The 21,444-nt window shown below is 33.6% G+C and overlaps 1 protein-coding gene across 4 annotated transcripts in view; it reads left to right on the top strand.

Moving 5' to 3' along the window:
- The window catches only part of LOC117181675 (reversion-inducing cysteine-rich protein with Kazal motifs), a 201,980-nt gene that overhangs the window by 108,621 nt on the left and 71,915 nt on the right, over positions 1 to 21,444 (top strand). The gene's annotated exons all lie outside the window — the stretch shown is intronic.

Raw genomic sequence — 21,444 nt, 5'->3', positions numbered from 1 at the left:
AATATCAATAAAATAAAAGTGATTATTAATCAATTTACCTTTCCGTAGATTTAGGTAAAAAAGTGTTTTTTTTTCTACCAAAACAATCGAAAAATAATGCAACATTTGCACTTTTGTTTATTTAATGTTGATTGATATACTTTTATATTTGGCGGGCTTCTCTCGAAATTAAATTATATTCGAAACTACACTTTTAATATTAATAAAATAAAAGTGATTATTAATCAATTAACCTTTCCGTAGATTTCGGTAAAAAAGTGTTTTTTTGTCTACCAAAACACTCGAAAAATAATGAAAAATTTTCACTTTTGTTTATTTAATGTTGACTGCTATACTTTTTTATTTGGCGGGCTTCTCTCGAAACTAAATTATATTCGAAACTACACTTTTAATATCAATAAAATAAAAGGGATTATTAATCAATTTATCTTTCCGTAGATTTCCGTAAAAAAGTGATTTTTTTCCTACCAAAACACTTGAAAAATAATGCAAAGTTTGAACTTTTGTTAATTAAAAAAATTTTGAATTCCAGGAATTAGAAAATTGACGACAATTTAAAATTCTCCAATTTAAAAATTCCTAAATAATAAAACTTCCTATACAGTTTATGATATTACTGAATTTGAAAAAGCAGCACAGTATGAAATTTACATGATATAATTTCTGAAATAACAAAATATCCTATACTGTAATTTTCCAATTACTACATTTTCTATTTGGAATATTTTATTTTTGTAGAATTTTCAGTCGTCCTCCTGAAGCGGATTAGGTTTTGGGATTCTAGGTGCTGAATGAAATTGCTTGACCACGCCACGCTCCGAGGACCTGAACAGTGGCCCAAATATGACAATTTGTTCCAAAACAGCCTAGCCTTAGAGTAGTGGTCGGCAAACTTTTTGCTTGATTTTCAGGTATGGTCATGCTCCACCCGACTTAATTTTGTCTACTACTTTTCGATCTATTCATGGACCTCAGTGTGAGTGAGCTTAGTCCAGCAGGTGTCTTTTGTGTAAAGGCATGTCAAAGTAAGGAATTAAGTTGAAAAACTTTTAATTTTTGAGCTAGCGATTTGAAATAAGCATAATAAGCATCTATGAATTCTGTTGATTCTAATCATATACCACTTGCCTAAAAAAGTTAAAAATTTGACGGAGTTTAATAGGAAGAAACTTCAGCTTTATATTCAATTTAATACTGAATACTTTTAAATTTCCAACCTTTATGGACAAATTACATGTCTTTGGAATAGGAAAAATACGTAGATTCCAAATATTGTATTTTCAAAGCACTGATTACAAAATTAAGAAGTTTTTAATGTCAATTTTTTCCCATTTTCCAACAAAGGACCCCTGAAAAAAGGGATGGTCTGCTCAAGCTCGCAGGTACCTGACCAGAAAGTAGGTCGTTGGTCAGCCCAGTTTGCATTTGATATGACGACATATATACCATTCAACTGTATACATATATAGATTAGAATAAGATACAGTTAAAAATAAAACTGTCAAATGATAACGTGCAAATCCAGTCAAAATATAGTGTCCATCGGCTTGACAGGTTTGCCTCTGGCTCTTGATAAAGGCTAGAAATTGGATGTACATTTTTATGTTTCTCCAAAATTCAAATTGTGCACTATTCATCAAGCTGAATTTATTACAGAATTCATATAGTTAGGCTTTTTATGGCTCTCATCCAACAATCTTATACTGTAGAAAAATTTTGTGTTATTTTACATCGCACTACGTTGGGAACTAATTGACCTATATAATACATAGTGAATTTACAGTAGGCTGCGTGAATGAAAGACACGCGTAAAAAACAAACGTTAATCATTATTATTCTCATTAACATTAAAGAAACGTTATCATTAACAAAAGTTAATCATTATTATTCGCATTTGTTAAAATTATATATAAAAATAATATTTTATAAATAATTGTTACTTTTATACTCAAACCCTTTGAAATTGCAATTATTCTATGCTAAGTCGAAATCTTATGAAAATTGACAATTCTGGAAGTGTTTATTATTATTTGTTTAATTCACAAACGATTTAAAGTCAATTAAAATTAAAATTTTATAGACTTTTTATTTTTAACGTTGTAATATCACAATTCTCGATATTTAAAAATTTGTTGAGTTCTAAGTGAATTTTTTATTCATTTAAGGACCGATGTTTTGAAGCACAAATTTTGAGATTAATATTTTATGTTATAAATTATTTCATTTTAAATCCATGTTGATAATATTCAATTTTAAAGGTTTAAAATTGAAGTTTTTACGTGTGGAAGGTTGATAATCGCTGTGAATTTAGTTTTTTATCTCAGAAAAATCTGCCTGATCAATTTTAATGTTGAATAATAACTTTTGAACATTATCATCTCAATGAGAAGGTATTGGTTTTATGTGAAAAATTACTTCCGCGGACACCATCAAATCTCGACGGTTTGGGGTTCACTGCTAGACAAAAAATGGGTTTTACTTCAATATCTATCTTTGGTTTCCGTCTTCGTTATCTGTGAACACGATAACTTACGAAGGAATTATCCGATTTAATTGCCCTTTGGCACACTATTTTAGAATCTAAAAAGGATGGTACACAAGAAATATTCAGAGAGAAATTGTTCATTTAAAAAATTATACAAATTTGCTTGATTCTATTTTTTTATGAGAGGCAGTTTTCATTTTTATCATGAAAATTTTCATGATTCGCGTTGCGAAAATTCGAACTGCAAATCGGAATAGTTGAGAATCCATGTATATTGTACGAATATATTCTCAAACTCAAAAAAATGTCTAGAATTTTGCAACTTAGAATCCAAGTGACGGGCTGTATCGTTGCATACTGGAAGAGAAAGGGTACATAGGTAGCCTGTGGAGGAAAAGACGATCGCTTGCCCGTACCTACTGGTCTCAGGTACCATGGGTGAATTTATGAGCACCTTGCCCAAGGGCCTAGATGTAAGCTTTAAAATTCTCTAGAGTCTAGAGTCTAGACCACTTCAATGTTTCTATTTTATAACATGAGCCTTTTCTGAAGAAATTACAAACCCTTACCATGAACTCTAAAAGTCCTTATGCCAAAAATCAGATGTTCGAAAAAAATAGTTTTTCTATTATTTTAAGAATCAAATCAATGTATTACGAAGGAAGGAATTTTCAATACTTAATTTAAAAGTGATTTCCACGATTGAATTTTCGATCACTATGGCTTCTTACAACATTTCAGAAAATGGCTCAATTGTAGTAATTAAATGCCATATTTTTTCGGGGAAGAGTTAAAGATTTTTTGCTTTTTTTATAATTAAAAAAAATAAAGCTGGAGGGAATATTTTAGCACAAAAATAAACTGTTATTTATTGAAATTCAACCCTTTTTTGTGGTTAGAAAGGCACGATATGAGAAAAATCTATCACAGAAACTATTATAAAGATACTTAACTTTTGTAGGTATTTAGTTTTTTCATGAAAAAATAGTAGTTTTTTTTTCGTGAGGGGTCATATATAAACTATGTTACCAAGATTGGGATCTTGTATATTCCCCCTCCATGTACTTTTTCGCATTGATGAAAATTTGTTGTTATTAATAATACTTTAAAGTACGTTATGTTTCAGCAAGTAACTTTTAATTGTTTAACATAATAGTAAAATAAATTCCTAAGAACTATAAAGAATATAATTGTTTAAAAAATTACTTTAAAAAAAATGAAAAAACACTTGGAGATATTTCCATGATGGGTCCAGGAGTATCTTCACTTTTTAGATATAGAACTTTTATTTAAACTTATGCCTGTGTCTAGTCGTCCCGAAATAATGGGAGAGTTGCAACAGGGTCAAATTTATGAAAAATATTTCATAAATCATCCCGAATTTGGAGATAACAAGACACTTCGTTGTAATTTTTAGGAAATTATTTAACAATTATGGCAATCAATTGAAAAATACTTACTGAAACATATCGTACCCTAAAGTATTATAAATGCAACAATTTAAATAATGCGAAAAGGTTTTAAAAATAACGTTTAGAAAGAATGAAAAAAACGCCCTTGCTGAGACGAATTCAGGGCTGTCCTTAGGTTTTCTATAAAGCCTTATTTATCGAAGTTTTTTATTTGTAATTTTCGCAAAAACCGTTTGAGCCATTGCAAAAGTAAAGACCAAAAAACTAAATTCGAAGTGACAAACATCTCATTTAGTAGATGTAATCCTCAAGTTATATTGACCAATTTTATTTCTCATGTGTATTCAGCGTATCCTGCAGAGGAAATATTCTCGCGATTTTCCCATCACAAAAACGGGTTAAAATTTTTGCAGTTCTTAAAACAAGTATGAATTTTTTTTAAAACTCAGGATGATAACATTGATTTCGATATTGTTCAACTAGACAAATAATCTTTAGAAAAGACACTTCATTTTTTAAAAACTCTTTTTACTCCTATTTTCGGCGTGGCGTCAATGTTCGGAAGAACTTTATCAGGGGTCCGAAATCTAGGGTTCAATAAAAAAGTTGATGGATAAAAGTTGAACCACTTTGTTAAAAATTAATTTTGTTTTCCAGTTTCAAATCTTTAGTTGAAAATTGAAATATTTTGTTTAAAATTTAGTTTTTTTTCTTAAATCTTTTTATTCCAATACAGTTATTCACCTAAAAAATGTTACTTTGTCAGTTTCTTCTCTTGTTGGTCAAAGCTGCAACTGTTTGGTTAAAGATTAACTATTTTGGTGGTAAATTAATAGATTCGGTTTGAAAATGCAACTGTTTTACAAAACAATTTGTCTTTTGACTTGAAAGTTCAATTACTTTTTTTTCTTCTTGACTGAGAAATCTTTATATGCTGAAAATTCGTCTTTTTGGTTAAAAACTTGAATTCGTGGCTTAAACTACTTTGTTAAATTTGTTGTTGACGATTGATTATTTGTATTTAAAACTATTCTCTTTGGTTGGAAATTAAATGATTTTGTTGAAAGTTTGTATTTTTTGTAGAAAATTAATATTTCAGGGTTGAAAATTCAACTGCTTCGCGTGCCAGTTTGAGCGCGCCACTGTTGGTTCTCACGCTTCGCGCTCCATGATGTATTCATATCGCGCTCGATTATATATTTACCTCACGCTACGCGCTCGGTCTTTATATTTCCGTACATTCTTACGCAAACTTTTTAAAATTAAGACTCAAAACATCCACCACTGTAATTTTGTGATTGTGAATTCTCTTTTGTTAAAAGAACTTAGCTCGAGGGTTTGAGATCACCTACGGCACGCGTCTGACGGAAATCGCACTCCGAGCTCTGTCTTTGCATTTCTCCCAAATTCGTTGGCACACCTTTTAAAATCAAAGGTCAACGGGCCGAAAACTGTAATTTTGTGATTTTGAACTCTCTTTTGTTAAAGCTCTTTCGGCTTTAACGAACACATTCTCATCACGTATCTCGTGCTTCACACTCAAATTTTGTCAAAAATGTCAACTTTTCTACATTGTATACAACACTTTTATATCAAATATGATACATTCTTTACGTAACTCTGCTTAGGATTGCTTATTCAAAAATTGCAAAATAAAGAGAAAATTGTATTTATCATGATTATTTTTATATTTGTTTCTTATTTTTCGTTAAAGTGTATTCTAAGCTGCGCTGAAACATTTATCATTGTGATAATTTTATACCATTACAATTCATAATATGCATAAAAATTAAATCATACTAATTCTTATTTCCTTGTTTTTATAATTTTTTAAATTTTTAATCTTGTTTTTTTACAATTAAATAAAAACTACTGCGCATCTGCATAGGGTCTAATAAAAGAAAATATATAGGATTCTATATAGGATCCTATGTCCTCTGTCGTATTTTCTGTCCTTTTTCCAAAAATTTAATTTTTTAATTCTTAATCTTATTTTTTACAATTGAAAGAAAATCTACTCGTCCTATCTAAAAATGATTAATAATAAATTTATAGATCTTTTCAGGCGAACACTTTTTGTATGTTAATTTTAGTTTGTACCTTATGTCGCTTGTTCAAGAAAATTTAATATTTTTATTTTGAATGTTATTTTTTACGTCCAAAGCCAAAACTACGTATCCTATCAAAAATTATAGCTTTTTTTTGGATGAACAAGTTTTGTCATATTTTTTTCGTAGCTTGTGTCTCTAGTCCAAAAAATTTTAATTTTTTATTTTTTAGAGTTGTTTTTTACGACTAAAAACAAAATCTATGCGTCCTATCGAAAAGTGATTTATGAGAAATTTGTAGGTCTTTCCAGGGTGCGCAATTTCAGCCTTTTTATTTTATTCGTTTCTTGCATAGTTGGACCAAAAAATGGAATTTTTGGATTTTTCATTATTTTTGGTACGATGAAATTTGGAATTTTCAACTTTTCGACCAAATTTAAAAAGTTGTTATGATCATCTTGTAGGACTTTCAAAAATCAACGTTTTTCTTTGCTTGACCTTTTTCATATCATGCTTTTTTTGGCTTAAAATGTTCATTTTAGTTTGTTTTTTCAGATTTTGAAAATGCTCTCACTCTGATAATTTTCTTTTTATAGAAAAAAGTCAAGAAGATAAATTTTTTGAGTTTCTGACTAGTATAAATAACCGATCATAGAATTTTGAAATCTTGAAAAAGTGTGGTTTCAAAAATGTTTGGGAATCAAATTTTGAATTTTCAAGTTTTTCACCAAATTAAAAAAGTTGTTATGATCATCTTGTAGGGCTTTCAAAAATCAACGTTTTTCTTCTCTTGACTTTTTTTCATATGATGCATTGTTTTGCTTAAAATGTTCATTTTAGTTTGTTTTTGCATTTTGAAAATGCTCTAACTCCGATAATTTTCTTTTTACAGAAAAAGTCATAGAAATACATTGTTTGAGTTTCTGAGTATTATGAATAACCGTACATGGAATTTTGAAAAAATTTGGTTTCAAAAAGTTTTGATACGATCAAATTTTGAATTTTCAACTTTTCGATTAAATTGAAAAAGTTATTATAATCACCTTGTAGGGCTTTCAAAAATCAACGTTTTTCTTTTCTTTACTTTTTTTCATAGCATGCGTTGTTTGGCTTGAAATGTGCATTTTAGTTCGTTTTTTTGGATTTTGAAAATGCTCTAACTCTGATAATTTTTTTTTTTTGATAGAAAAAAGTCATAAAGATAAATTGTTTAAGTTTCTGAGTACTATGAATAAACGTTCATAGAATTTTGAAATCTTGAAAAAATGTGTGTTCAAACATTTTGAATTTTGATCCAAAATAGCTGGGTTACGAACTTGTTCTTTCTTTTCAGACCTTAAAAAAGTGTGCCAAAGCAGAATCCAATCTGATAAATTTTTCGAAAGTTAACGTGCCTTCAGAATACAAACTACAGACAGACAAACACGTTCGTGAAAATCGTTTTTTCCGGCTCAGTGGGTCTCAAAACGTGGAGATTTGATGAAAACCGACAAAGTGAAATTTTACATAAAACCGCTACCTTCTCATTAGGATGAGAATGTAAAAAAAAACCATTACATACGAAATTGCTCTCACTTCAATTGTATGAACAGCAACACATTATTAAATTAAACAAAATTTAATTAAATTGTCGAGTTGGAGGAATATGAAACTTTCAAATATTTTAGATTTTAGCTTTACAATTTTTCACCGTGATAAATTGCAAAATTACCAAAAAAACGTGTTTTGTTCATAAAATCAGATTTTGTGGGCGCATAGAAAATTTATAAACACAATTTTATTAATTTAATTTTTTTTCTTTTTGGATGCGAATACATTATTTGATATTTCACGCGCATATTGTGTAGACCAGATATTTGTCAATTTTCTATATTTCCCTTCAGCTGAGCAGATAAGCCAAGACACATGGTTTGATAAAGATGGTTGAATATTGTCTGTCTCTCTCGTTGCTAAGTTTCTCTTTCTATCAGGTCAACAATTTCACCAACCGAATCCTACCAATTTTCGGGTATGAGGTTGTCTTCATACTTGCCAGGGGGCACTAGACTTTATTTCCGATTTTCTTATAGATGTCACTGCAGTCATTGCCGTGCTCAGCCAAACCTACTGTTTCGCCTTAAGAGGTCGCACTCCTACCTGTAAACCCTTTCAGTTGTCATTAATATATAGACGAACTACAAGCTAATAGGTAGTTCAGGATTGAGCGTTAATGAGACAAATATTTGAAGTTATCATTATGAGAGTAATAAGTAAAGTTAAAATATACTGAAATATAAAAGTGTCCGAAATACGTAAATAATTCGAAAAAGCCTTTCTGTGAAGCTAAAGTAAAAGAAAGTAATAATCAACACAATCCAGTTGACTTGATTACAATTAAAAACAGGGAATAATGCACATTTAGAAGTAGAAATTAGAAAAGCAATACGACTCATAAAGTTCATAATGTGTAGAAGAAATATAAGAAAGGTAGAATTTTAGAGTCAGTGCAAGGCTGAATAAGCATAGTAAAAAATACAGAATCGTTGATAATTAACTTTAGAAGGCACAAATGGCTAGCATGCAGCAGTATATAAAATATAACTGATATTTACCTATGTAGTAGTATAAACTATGTAAATAAGATACTTTTCGCGGTCAGTCGATCCCATGTTCAAGTTAGACAAGTCTCCCAATCTTACAAATTGTAATAAGCTCATTTTTTAGATCTTTTTCACTGAATTTGGCTATAATCATTGGGGGTGGAGAGGTTAGTCATTAAAGGCCCTTTTAAGATCCAATACAGTTTCACAATCGTCATTCTTACGAACATGTACATCAAGGGCTCTGGCGACATATTCCATGGAGGCCATGAGATCTTTGTTAGGCTTTGGTATTCAGATATTTCGCTTCCTTCTTGACAAGTTCAATTTTCTCACTTTGGACTTTGGAGCTAAATTCCAACGATTCGATACGCCCGGTGTTGTTAATTAGCTCATTCTTAATTTTCAAAAGGCTGGAATTTCGTTGGTCGTCAAATTGTAGTTGGCTTGTTACAAATTCAGTTTCGAAGGCAGAGATGAAGGGGAAAGGGGGGGGGGGGTACAATAGCTGCGGGAACTTAAGATCCTCCTCTGGATATAACTACACTACCCTCCAAACACGCACCCATAGTTTTTTAGGTCACAATGCTCTATGAAACAACTCACCGGCACTTTTACAAAGTGAACGTTTTTATGTAAATAAATGCTTTATAACTTTAAGAAAAAAATTAAAGAGAGGCAAATTTACATGTCCGCATCCGATGGCCGAGCCGATTAGTTATGCAAGACCTAATGTTCTTAAAGCTTTACGTTTGTATTTTAAGGATATTCTTGAAGACGTACGTAAATATTCATGTGATAAGTGAAAGCTAGATGTAATAGGAACCGCAAAAGGTGTAGTAGTGTAAATTATTCTTAAAATTATTTACACTCTTATGATCTAGAACTAAATTGTATAAAAGATTAATAAAATTAACAAAGCCCTTCAATTCAAAGAAATAATGCTAGATAAGTTTATAAAATTGCTTGACAGTTCTGAAATTAAAGATTCAGAAAAGGGGATACAGAGTATAGGTATTCAACCTAGGTTTTCCATAAAGGAAGCATAAAGCAAAGAAAATGGACTTAAGTGAATCACAAAATGATGGTGTATTTAAAGTTAAAGACAATATTACATTTATATTATATCTACTTTCTCTCCTTTTTACAATATTTCCTTTTTACTCCTCTTCCTCCTTCCTTCTCTTCCTTTTCATATTACTCAACACCCCCTCACCCATGCTTCTGCACTCTTATTCCCCCTTTCATGCATAAATACCGCAATGCCTATCCCAGTCTTTTCTACCTTTTCACACTCCTTTAACTAGTGTTTCACTCTTGCATCTCCCTGCCCGCACAATTCATACATCCTTCTCTCCCTAGAGAGCCAACACCTATTAAAATCCTCCATGCAACCAGATCTCATCCTCGCTATACACTCCTGACAGCCTTTCTCTTCTTTCGTACACAAATATTGTACTCTTTCCCCTGGCATGACATACGCATAGTTCCTGTTAAAACTTGACTCTCTTGTTGTCTGCTTCCCTGCTGCCTTCGCTCTCTCCCTCATGTTTTTCTTAACCATCTCATATACCTACATTCCTCGTGCATCCTTCTCACTTCACTTATCTGCAGTCCACTCGTTTTAAAATACCTTTTCCTTTCAACCTGCCCCGTTCCGCCCCTAATTCTGTTCTCTTTCACCAGATAACACCTACTAACCAGTCTACTGCCACACTCTTTCAAAAATTTCCCTTCCTATTTACATGCTCGATTACCCCTTTTTAAACTCTAAACTCGTTATACATGTCTCACTCCTGGCAATTTAATTAGACCTATACCTTGCCAACACCAGTGACCACTTTAAATACCTCTTCTGCATCCTTTTTACCTCCTCACCTTCCTTCCAGCCTCACACTTCCACTTCATGAAATAAGACACTCATTACTAGCGAATCGTACAATTTTATCCTCCTTCCAAAACCATCTGCGAACAGCTTCTTTTCCAGCCCCACACCTGTCTCATCAACATATTAACACTTCTGACTTTCTCTTTTATATGGACATCCACTCCCCCATTCTTCCGAAACAGGAAACTTAGGTACACAAACTCTTTGTCCTCATGTACGGCTTTTAACTTCCAATTCTACTCACCTCACTTATAGCTTCAACCTCCTTTCCTGAACACCATAACCTTGGGATTTTCCGCATTCAACTCTAAACTATTCTTATCGAGGTATCTCTTCAACCTTTTGATTATCTCCTTTGAAGACTCCTCGCTTTTTGTTAAAAGCATTTGATCCGCAACCAATGTTTTCTAAACTTATTAATTATCGTCCATGTATCCCCTTCTGTCTCAACACTTCTTAACTCCTTTTTCAGATCCTTATCCTTTTCCTACTCTTTCTTCTTATATGTCAAGCTGAACTTCTTCCTCATTTCTACGTACTTCCTTTTTTCCCAGTTTCTTCTTTTTACTTTTTATACTTGCTTTTTACCTTTCTTTTCATCTTTTTACATTCCTTCTTCCACCACAGCTTCACCATTCCTGTGTCCTTCTTTCTAAATGCCTTCCTTTGCACACACCCTTTCACTTTCTCTTTCAGATCCTCCCATATCTCTTCCACTGACTCCCGTTCAAAGCTTATCTTACCCAACTGCTCTGAATACTTCTCTATCGCATCCCTCGTCCATATCACATAGTCTATCCCTGAAACATCCATCTTACTCATGCGTATAATCTCCCTTATCGCCCCTCGCCACCGTCCAGCCTCTGTCCTCTATCCAGTCGCTTGGAATTTCCCTTTCTTTATTTATTACCTTATCCTTCGATCTTCTTTCAACATTTTCTCGCCCCGTGCAGAGGACCCGTCCCTTCCCATTCTCGCATCAAAGTGTTCTCCTAGTACCACCATAGAATCCTCCTTTTCGCATAGCAAGTCTTCCACCCTTTCCCTAATTCTTTATATTCCGCCTCTACGGTAAATTGTCACAAACTTGCACCTCATCCCTCCTATCTTAAAAGTCCTAATTTGCACCCGCTACCCCTTTATCCCGTCATGGAATTCTTTCTTCAGCCTTGGCTCTATTCTCTGCCATTCCTTTCTCTCTAACAACGTATACTATACCAATTCCACAATGTCAAATTCCTGGATATACCAATAAAAATCCTATTCTTTTTTCTTTACCCCTGTTACCTTCAACATCTCTTTCTCCTCGCCACACACCGACGTTTTCTCATCTATTTTTATTCTCCTATACCCTCCTTTGCCATTCTGCCTTCACTCCGCTTCCTCCTAGCCCTGCCTCTCCCTGCTCTAACGTCAGTAATGGGGACTTCTTCATACAGAACCTACGGCAACCGACAGATGTCTTTGCACTCCTCTGCCGCCTATCGCCCTCTATTTTCCTTTATTTTATTGCATTTCCCCTTATCATCCCTTGCACACCTTCGCTTCCCTTCCTTAACTTCCCCTAACTATAAAATAACCGCCCTTGACCTGTTCGAAAGCCCAAATCTCGTTTCCACAACTTCGCCTGAAACCTTGTCAATCTAACCTCAATTTATCTATTTCACCAAACCCTACCTCACCTCTTCGCTACAAATTAATTTTTGTCACTCCTTAACTCATCTCAAACACCCTTATTCACATCCCGGTTTCCATCCTCACACTCCGCTCATACCTTTCACACAAACTCCGTAAAAAACTCTCCCTTCTGACAGCGAACGCGTTCTCACTACCGTCACCAACATGCAAGGCATTCCGTTGATTTTTAACAATGCCAGTTACTGTCACTTCAGATTAAAGAAGTTTGACTAAAGTTAGGTTAAATCAAACACTTTTAAGGTCAAGGATGGAACAACACAGTTTATAAGGGAGACTAGGGTGGGACGGGACACGGGGGTACGACAGGACCCAAATTTTCTCTTAAGTTGTATGGCTATCAGAACTGTTCTTTTTAAGAATAGATACAGTAAATGATACACCAATTCTCAAGAAAGAAAGAAATAAAAAACATTAAATAATACAAGAAGACAGTACAGTACAAGTCCGATAACTTTCCAACTTCGGGGCTGTAGGGGCGGAAAATTCCAGGAATTGCGCACTTATCGGATGCCCCCTCTAATAGAATGATATTAGGTGCGCGGATGCGTAAATGGTTGGCGTTCTGTCATTTTAAGGTAATTTAAATGAAAATTAACTATTAAAAATTTCATAATATGTTTTTCATAACGCTTTTTGCGAAGATTAATTATTAAGTTTTAGTTTAATTAGTAAGCCTTGTGTATTTTTTGAAGACGAATGTTTAATATTCAGATATAAATGAAAATTTCAATTTGACATGGAACGCCCTAGTAAAAATACCTATTAGCAGCCAAATAAAAACCTAGCAGGATGTGGTTGCTATCAGGTCCTATTATTTTTGAAAGTAGCGATAGTTGCTGAATTCTATGCGGCGTTCAATTAGGTAATTGTGAACTTTCTAATTGCTTTTAAATTAGTTTTATATGAAACGTAATAATTTGCAAAGTATAGCTCATTATATAATTGCACACTTAACGCTTCAAAAAATCGCACTAGGTGAGGAGTCGAATCCTACCTATACTACTTAAACTTGTATATTCGACCGCACGCTCGAACTCATTTCGCTATCGGTACACGTCGATCTTGGCTACAAAATCTTGGCCAAGTATTTTAAGGCAGCATTTTACAAAGTCATACGGTGAGATTAAATGTGGGGTAACGTTTTTGAACAAGAATTTAATATATTTAAAACAAATAATAGAATTTAACTCATTTTACACAGGGCTCAATACTTTTTTTAATTATGTACTTAAAATGTTTAAAAATGAGCTCAATCTGATAAAAGATGAAGAACAGTCCAGTTCAAAAACACTTCAAATAACCTTATAATCATTTCTAATAAATAGCTTAAGACCTGTGTAAGTTATGTAATAGTTATGAAAGCATATTGGCTACAAGTTACAACTTATTTCAATTTTCATTTTATTTTGCAAAATGCACATTGTAAAACAAACTTTTTTATCGAAAATATATTTTTCTTTATCCAGAAACTTTACATTTTAATCTAATTAATTGAATTCCGATTATCCACCAACGATCCTAATAGGGCCTATTAGAGAAGTAATTTTATGCTCGTGTACCTTTCTATGACATACAACATAATGTGTGTCCAATAGAATCACTTTGAAGGTTGGGCTTTGAATTTTGATCCAATTATTTTATTTTTCTTAGTCGCCAATGATACCAATACAGCCTACTTGAAAGGCAAGCTTGTGCTTTGTAGCATTTAGTGTAAATAAATACTTCAATGGTTCCGATTAGAGGCTATTAGAAAAATATAGCAAAAAGAATGTTTGTTTTCGGAAGCTTATATACAATCGAATACAATCGGTTAGAATCCACATTGAAATAGAAAACTCTCAAGAACAACTTAGAATCAAATAGAAATGCAAGCAGATTTAATATACTATCTGAGCTATCTGATCACAGCTGCTTAACATATATTACTTTAAATTTCAATTCGATTCCTTCAATTCTAACAGGCCATTCAAATCCTAATAGGACATTTTAGGGAAGCAATTTCGCACTTGTATCATTTGGAATTATGCAGGTCCCAATAGGTTCCCAGTTGAGCTGCTTAGAATATATATTTCTTTGAATTTTATTCCGAAAAAATTGATTCCGATTTTCTACTCAAGTTTCTATTCGAACCTGTTAAGCAAGCAATTCCGGACCTGTTAGCCAAGTAATTACGTATTTAGAGTACTTGGAACCTAGAAGATTCCAATAGGTACCTTATATAGCCACTTAAAACACATAAATTTGAGTTTGAATATAATTAATGTTTCCAACATGCCATTAAATTACCTAATGGAACCTGTTAGGGAAGCAATGTCATACTTGTAATATTAATAATGAAGCAGATTCTAATAAGTACCTGATAGATCTGCTTATGACATATCTCTAATAATTTTATTCCTAATAATTCGAATCTAACAGGCCACTGAAATACCTAATAGAACCTGCTAGGAACGTAGTTTCTTATTTTGAGCACTGCGAATCAAACGGATCCCAAAAAGTAAAGATCTTGTTTAAAAAAATTAACAAAAGAGCATATGTAGCGAATAAGACTGGTTAGAATTCCATTTAAGATAAGACTTCTATTATAAATCTCTTAGGATACCTAAATAAATTTAAATAAATCTCTAATTGATACCTAAATGTAATTTTTACTAGGGTGGCACACGCACTGTAGCTTGACAGAACAATGTTTTTGTGGCTGTCATAACTATTTTCGGAGCCAGCAGACGTTAACAACGTGAATTGCACCTCATTTAAATGTATAAATATTATTTTAATAGACTGCTAAAGAATGAGAAAATGCACGAAGAGACTGTATTGAAATTGTAGTTTTTGATTGATGAAATGACGAATCTAGACCAATCAAGAGCACTGCATATGTGCATGAGAGGGAGTCCAACACTGTGTTAGTAAACGTATGTGGCGCTCCTGATTGATCCAGAATAATAATTTCTTAAATCAAAAACTAAAACTTCAATACATTTTTGCCAAAGGAAGTTTCGGTTTATTTTTGGTCTTGATTATACAGCCATATAAGTCTGGTTACAAGGGTGTTTCATAACAAACGAAGGACAAATATTATTAACTGTTCCACAACAGTTGTTTCGTTATTGTCCTAGATCTGACCAATCACAGACGTTCTATAACATTTGTTCCCAGATCGTTCTGGAACTGTGCCGTAATAGTGTTATATCGAATTTCGGAAACCCTGTTACCAGTGTGTTCCAGAACAAATTAGGAACAAAGATTAATAACAGTTCCAGAACAGTTGTAATATAATAGATTTAGAAATGATCAATTGCAGACGTACTGTAACATTTGTCTAAGCTTGTACTAGAACTGTGCCATAATAGTATATATCGAAGTCCTAGAATCATGTTAGGAATGTATTCTAGAATAAATCAAGGACAAAAATTAAGATATGTTACTGAACAGTTCTAGTACTAACGTTCAAGGGTTCATGTTCTAACACTAATAACAAATCACAGACGATCTTTATTATTGTCTATATTTTTTATTTAAAAATTTTACTCGGGTGCACCCGCTTATACATCATAGTCACGAACTAAGTCAAGTGACTTATGAGATAAGAATGCTACAAGTTAATATAATACGATGCTTGAAACCTCCTGCGCTGATGTTGTAGGTACACAATTACGAGCGACTGCGAGCGTTAGAGGTCACAACAGTCACCTCTGGATGCTTCCTTAAAGCTACCATCTGTCACTCCGTGGTTGCTTAATCGCTCGCTTCTTGATGGTCAAAAAAGTTTCTTAAAATGCGACAGGTGTGTAATGAAACCGCTTTCTGAGCGGCTGTCAATACCTTACTGACTTCTAAATGTTCAAAATGTTCAGTGCATCTTGGGTGCACCTTGTTGATGATGTCGATGATGTATCAATAATGTGCTCGATATATTCGTTTATATATCCACATAGTCGGCACCGGTCAACCACGTGCTGATGTAACACGTGTTTCCGATCATTCCTGTTACTGACAATGTTGCCCTGTATCGCAATGACAAATTCTTCCGTCTCTGGATACACAGTAATCTTTCTTAGCCAAATATTGGATGCCTCACTATCCAGTTCATGTTGATCTAACGTTTGCAGGTGCTCGCCATGAATAGCTTTCTACCTCCATTGTATTTCTAATTTCTTTATAATTTCTGCCCTGATATTCAAGGCCCTATCTGAGGACAAATTCAAGGGCGCGTAGTGAACATCAGCTTTATAGATGGTGGTGTAAAGCGCAAGATTTCGTTTGCTTTTAAAATAGTCATTTAAATGTGTAAATTATGATTCACACAGTTTTTTGACATCTATAACGCCCTTATCCCCTATATGTCGTGGTAGAACTACCCTTTGATCGCTCAAGTTTATTGGTGCATTCGGTGCTTCGTCATTTCTACGCGGGCTATTCTGTTTACCTTTTTATGGTCGGTGTTACACCACTTGATGATCCCGAAGAAGTATGTAAGGACAGGGATGGCATATATGTTGAGTGCTCTGATTTTGTTTGTCGAATTGATAAAACTCTTTATAATCAATCTGAGTCTCGTAGTGGAGTCAGTTGTTAGGCTCGTATTAACTATCGTTTGCTAAATACCCTTAGATTCAACGATACCCAGATACTTTTATGATTCGACTGCAGCCATTGCCTCAATGTAATTTTCGAACTTGTTCGCTAACTCTGCGGTCCCTAATTACCCTCTAATTAAATGCACTGTTCTACATTCATCTAGTCCGAACTCCATGTGTATTTCCTTTGATGCTTACGAGCTTGAGTCATGGCAAACAGCGTCTATAGTGACTAGATATTTACAGCCTCGTGAGTTTATACAACATTCTTTTTGTTCTTCTGTATGGATGTAATTTTCATCGCAATAAAAATATACCTGATTTGCAATGATAGCTGTAATACATTTATAAATCGTTGGAAGACAGGCTATCGGTCGAAATTCAGATAGATTTTCAGCGTCTAGTATTTTCGGTAACATGTACGTAGTACCCTGGAGCTTAAAGCCGGTCATTAGATCTAAGTATTCAACGATCTTCTAAAAACACCTTGCCAACGCAAAGTGCACACTCGTCAGGTACTTGTACCAGAAGTTGTGCACCATGCTAAGACCTGGAGCTTTCCAGTTACTTGTCCTTTGCTTGTACTCACGCAGTATGGCAGTAAGAGCATCAAGTTTCTGGAGTTGGAAGTCCATTATGTGATCCAGTATTACTGATGTTAATCTCTCGAAGTGTCGAGGGTGGCTGATTTTAGTAACATCGTTTATCAGCTTTCTGGTTCTGGTTCCTTTTTATATTGAGTTAATCGACCCAATTTGCACCTTACTTTGCTGACATCCATGTCCAACCTAATCTTTCATGTTGCATCTCGATCCCTTGCTGGGATAAAAACTGCATTTGAAGGCCTAGTTTTTTGGCTCAACGTTGTAACGTTTTCATTTGGGGCACATTTGCCTTTAGCTTCAATAACGTCTTCGTTGTGGTTCCAGGGGCGACCCGACGATCCTCGGGAAGCGACAAGCGTTTTAAAATCTTTGATATGCGTTTCATTTTTCATTTATCGGTTTTGGTGTTCTACTAAGTCCGTTTCCTTCGCGTTATCAGCATATATTGCATGGGAAACCCAATCAGTAGGAGTGCCACTGCCAACATAGCCGTCAAAGTCATTAGAGGAGAGCTCAAGCCCTAACGCGACACCAACGCGAGAACACCTTCGGTGTTCTATATATTCGCCCCATATTATCATAATAATTATCATTAACTTAATTATCATTTATTGTGCCGTCCGAATGTTACTTCGACTTTCTGTGAAAAACTATTACATTAAATTCCTTTAATTAAATAATTAAATAACTATTTTCATAACAAATAACGGGAAAAAAGAATTGTGCTACCGTAATGTCTTTTCTAAATAAAATTTATTTAAAAAGCAGCAACGCAGTTTTGTAATTATTATTGAAGAAAACTAATATATTCTATCAGAACACAGATAAATATTTATGAAAGAATTAATACGTCTTTTTGATAATGACATTGTAATTATATAAACAAAAATGTATTTTTGATCGAAGATTATGGAATAACATATTGAAACACATGAAGAACACATGCACAAAATTCTAGGTAACTAAGTATGAAAATTCAGAGGGTAAATAAATGGACCATATCTTTAAAATATCATTACAACGTGGGCAAGACGTCCTACGTCAGTGCTGTTAAGACATATTTCCGGCACAATACTTAAAGTTATAATTTAAACGCGTGATCTACTTTTTCAGTCTTTGTAAGTCCAGAATGCTTTGCTTTCCACAGGATTACTTAGGAAATCATGGGACGTTTTCCGATATTGTTCAATTAATTCTAATTAGTAAAAATTTAAGTATCGAGAAATAATGAAGTTTTGACGAAACACAATTTTGACATTTTGCGTGCAATATTTTTCGTTATAAGAACAGAATGTTTTGTTTTCCACAGGAATCCGAACGAAAATATGGAGCACTTTTTGATATTTTAAAATCATTTCTACACATTCAAAATAATTTGGCTAAAGTGTACGCTGAAAAAAAATTAATAAAAAAGAGCCCAAAATGGCAGGAAAAATTGTTATTCTTAAATTTGTATTCAGGGGTTCTTGGGCTCGCTGAATTTCAATATGAAGTCGAAATTTAGAAATCCAAAATGGCGGATCCAATATGGTGGACGGAAATACAATAAAAAACGGCTCGATTTCAATCAATCTCGGTACTTACGGGTTTTTGGGATCGCTGAACCCGAAAGTGAAGTCAAAATTAAAAAATTTTAAATGACAGATAAAAATATACGCCATTCAAAATTTTCGAATTTTGACTTTAAATTCTGATTCAGTGACCCCAAAAACCCGTGATGACCGAGATTGATTCAAATCGAGCCTTTTTTTGTATTTTCGTCCACCTTATTGGATGCGCCATTTCGAATTTTCGAATTTTGACCTCAGATTCGGATTCAGCGACCCCAAAAACCCGCGATTATGACTTTAATGCAAAATCGGAGTAAGTTAAATAGGAAAGAAGAAGATCGACGCATTTTGCGTCAATGCCACACAGGGCACGGAAAATTTTAACGCATTTGGCGTCAATGCCAACGAAGGGGTTAATGTTATGTAACCATGTTTGCTGGGCCGTAGTCAGGAACACAGTTATTCTATCTTTCACCCTGATTCAATTGCTGAAACTGCTCTGACGAAACATTAAAATGATAGCGGTGATAATGTTAATTCAGATAATTTTGAGATTTTCTCAATGTAGAACAATACAAATTGTAGAAAAATAATTGCAAATTTTTTTATCAACAAAGTACCATTTAATGTCATCTTCACGTCAAATGTGGTGTCGGGCTTGCAGCCTTATTTATTTTCTTAGTTATTTGTTTCTAATTTTTGTATGTGTCCACGTCATGTTTATTGTGTTTCATTGGAATTTTTTACTAATATTATTTCGGGTTTTTTCATTTTAAACAATGTTATTGTTATACCCCCGACAATCTAGAACCTGCACGGTTTTCCAAAACTTGGATTAATTATTTTAGATAGTTTAAACTTAAGAATAGATTCCACCTGTTTTTTTCTTTTTATTATATGTACCTATCGAAAATAAGACTATCCTAAACAATCCTGAACCCTCCAGATCTAATGAAAGACTTCAAGAAGCAAATGGGACGCCGTTTGTCAATTAGAGTAACTCATCCTATTTCAAATTTCACCGTGAATCCTACTGCAGTGTGTCATCCTGATCCTGTCTTTCTGGTCGTACTCCGACACTTATTAAGCATCTTCAAATGCTACTAGCATTCACATTCTCGGCTACACTTCATTACCTAAATAACTTATTCCCTCGAAGCGCAATTCCTGATCTCTTTTGCTGAGAAGACTTTATTGTGTATCCCCGACAATGCGAGTAGGACTTCCGTAGCTCAGACGTGGAAATCACTGACAATGTTCCTGGTGCGATAATTTCTAATTTGGATGGAGTATTAGTAGGAATTTTAGTAGTCAGCTTGGTTGATCATATACTTCGAGGAGGATGTATTGGACGTAAATTCAACATCATTAAGACCGAACTGGTGAACAAATTATCATCAATTTTAAAAGGGAGCAATTTGGAGGACACCGAATTTCCATTGCAGTCATATCCTTGAGATCCTATTTCTGCTGTTTCAAAATTCCGTGGCAACGCCAATGACATAGTCCTAATTCAACCAATCAGGATGCAGCTGCTTGTCAAGGAAGATTACAATGTCGGTAAAGTTCTCATCTTTCTTCCAGCAGCTTCTGGAGTAGCACGTGCCGAAAATCTCAGTGAATTAAAGAACGAAAGTTTTGTCGTTTATTTAACCATATTATTAATATTCATCCAAGTGTTATTGTTTTATAAAGTCTGATCGCTACGAATTCCGATCATGTCCTTGAGGTAATAATTTCTTTCAATTCACCAGAAGGCAGAATTTATGAAAACAATATGGCCTTTTCGATGCTTTTGTATGAGTTGAATTATTTAAATGGAATTGGCACATTATTTCTGGATTATCCTTAACTGGATTAATTTATTTGTTATTTTCTTCTGACTTGTATTTATTGTGGTTTATTTATTTTTATGTGATTTCCTTGGTTATTTTATATTGTCCCGTTATCTATTTTGTCCTAACGTTCCCCTAATGATTTAATATGTTCCCTTATTTTGTTGGCGTATGATTCATTTGTAAATTATTTTGTGTCATTGGTCCTGCTTTCCCCTCTGATTTATAAATTGTTGTCCTAATTGGAAATTCTTAAAAGATTCTCTTGAAATTAACTTCGAATATTGTACCTGCTATAACCTCCAACAATAGAGTAAAATTCTGTAACAAATTTCGCTATACCCAATTGTCTAGCCTTGGAAAACTAGATGAAGGTCATAATTAAAATTTTTTTAATTAGTTAGTTCTGCCCTTTTGTCAAGAAGCTTGCCTTCACCCTAAATCAATTGTTTTTATCCCCCTTTAATTATTTACAAATAACGGCTTTGTAATTGGAAACTTCTATGTTAAAACAAAAGAACTATTTATAATTTTTACTTGAAATATTAATTTAATTATGATTTGACATTTTATTAAATGTAACTATTTCCGATATCCTAGAACTAGCCCCTCTACCATTTTCAGAGATGGGGTTGAGCTGGGCAAACCTTTTAGTTTCTGCTTTACCAGGTGTATACATATGAAACCGGTATTTTTTCAAGAAAAAAACACATTTATTTCAAGGGAATGATAACAAATATTTTATTCAAAGTATGCGCCCTCGC

The sequence above is a fragment of the Belonocnema kinseyi genome, chromosome 10, assembly GCF_010883055.1.
Source record: "Belonocnema kinseyi isolate 2016_QV_RU_SX_M_011 chromosome 10, B_treatae_v1, whole genome shotgun sequence".
Classification (NCBI taxonomy): domain Eukaryota; kingdom Metazoa; phylum Arthropoda; class Insecta; order Hymenoptera; family Cynipidae; genus Belonocnema; species Belonocnema kinseyi.
The sequence above is the reverse complement of the archived record's forward strand: the minus strand, read 5'-3'. Positions and strand labels throughout refer to the sequence as shown.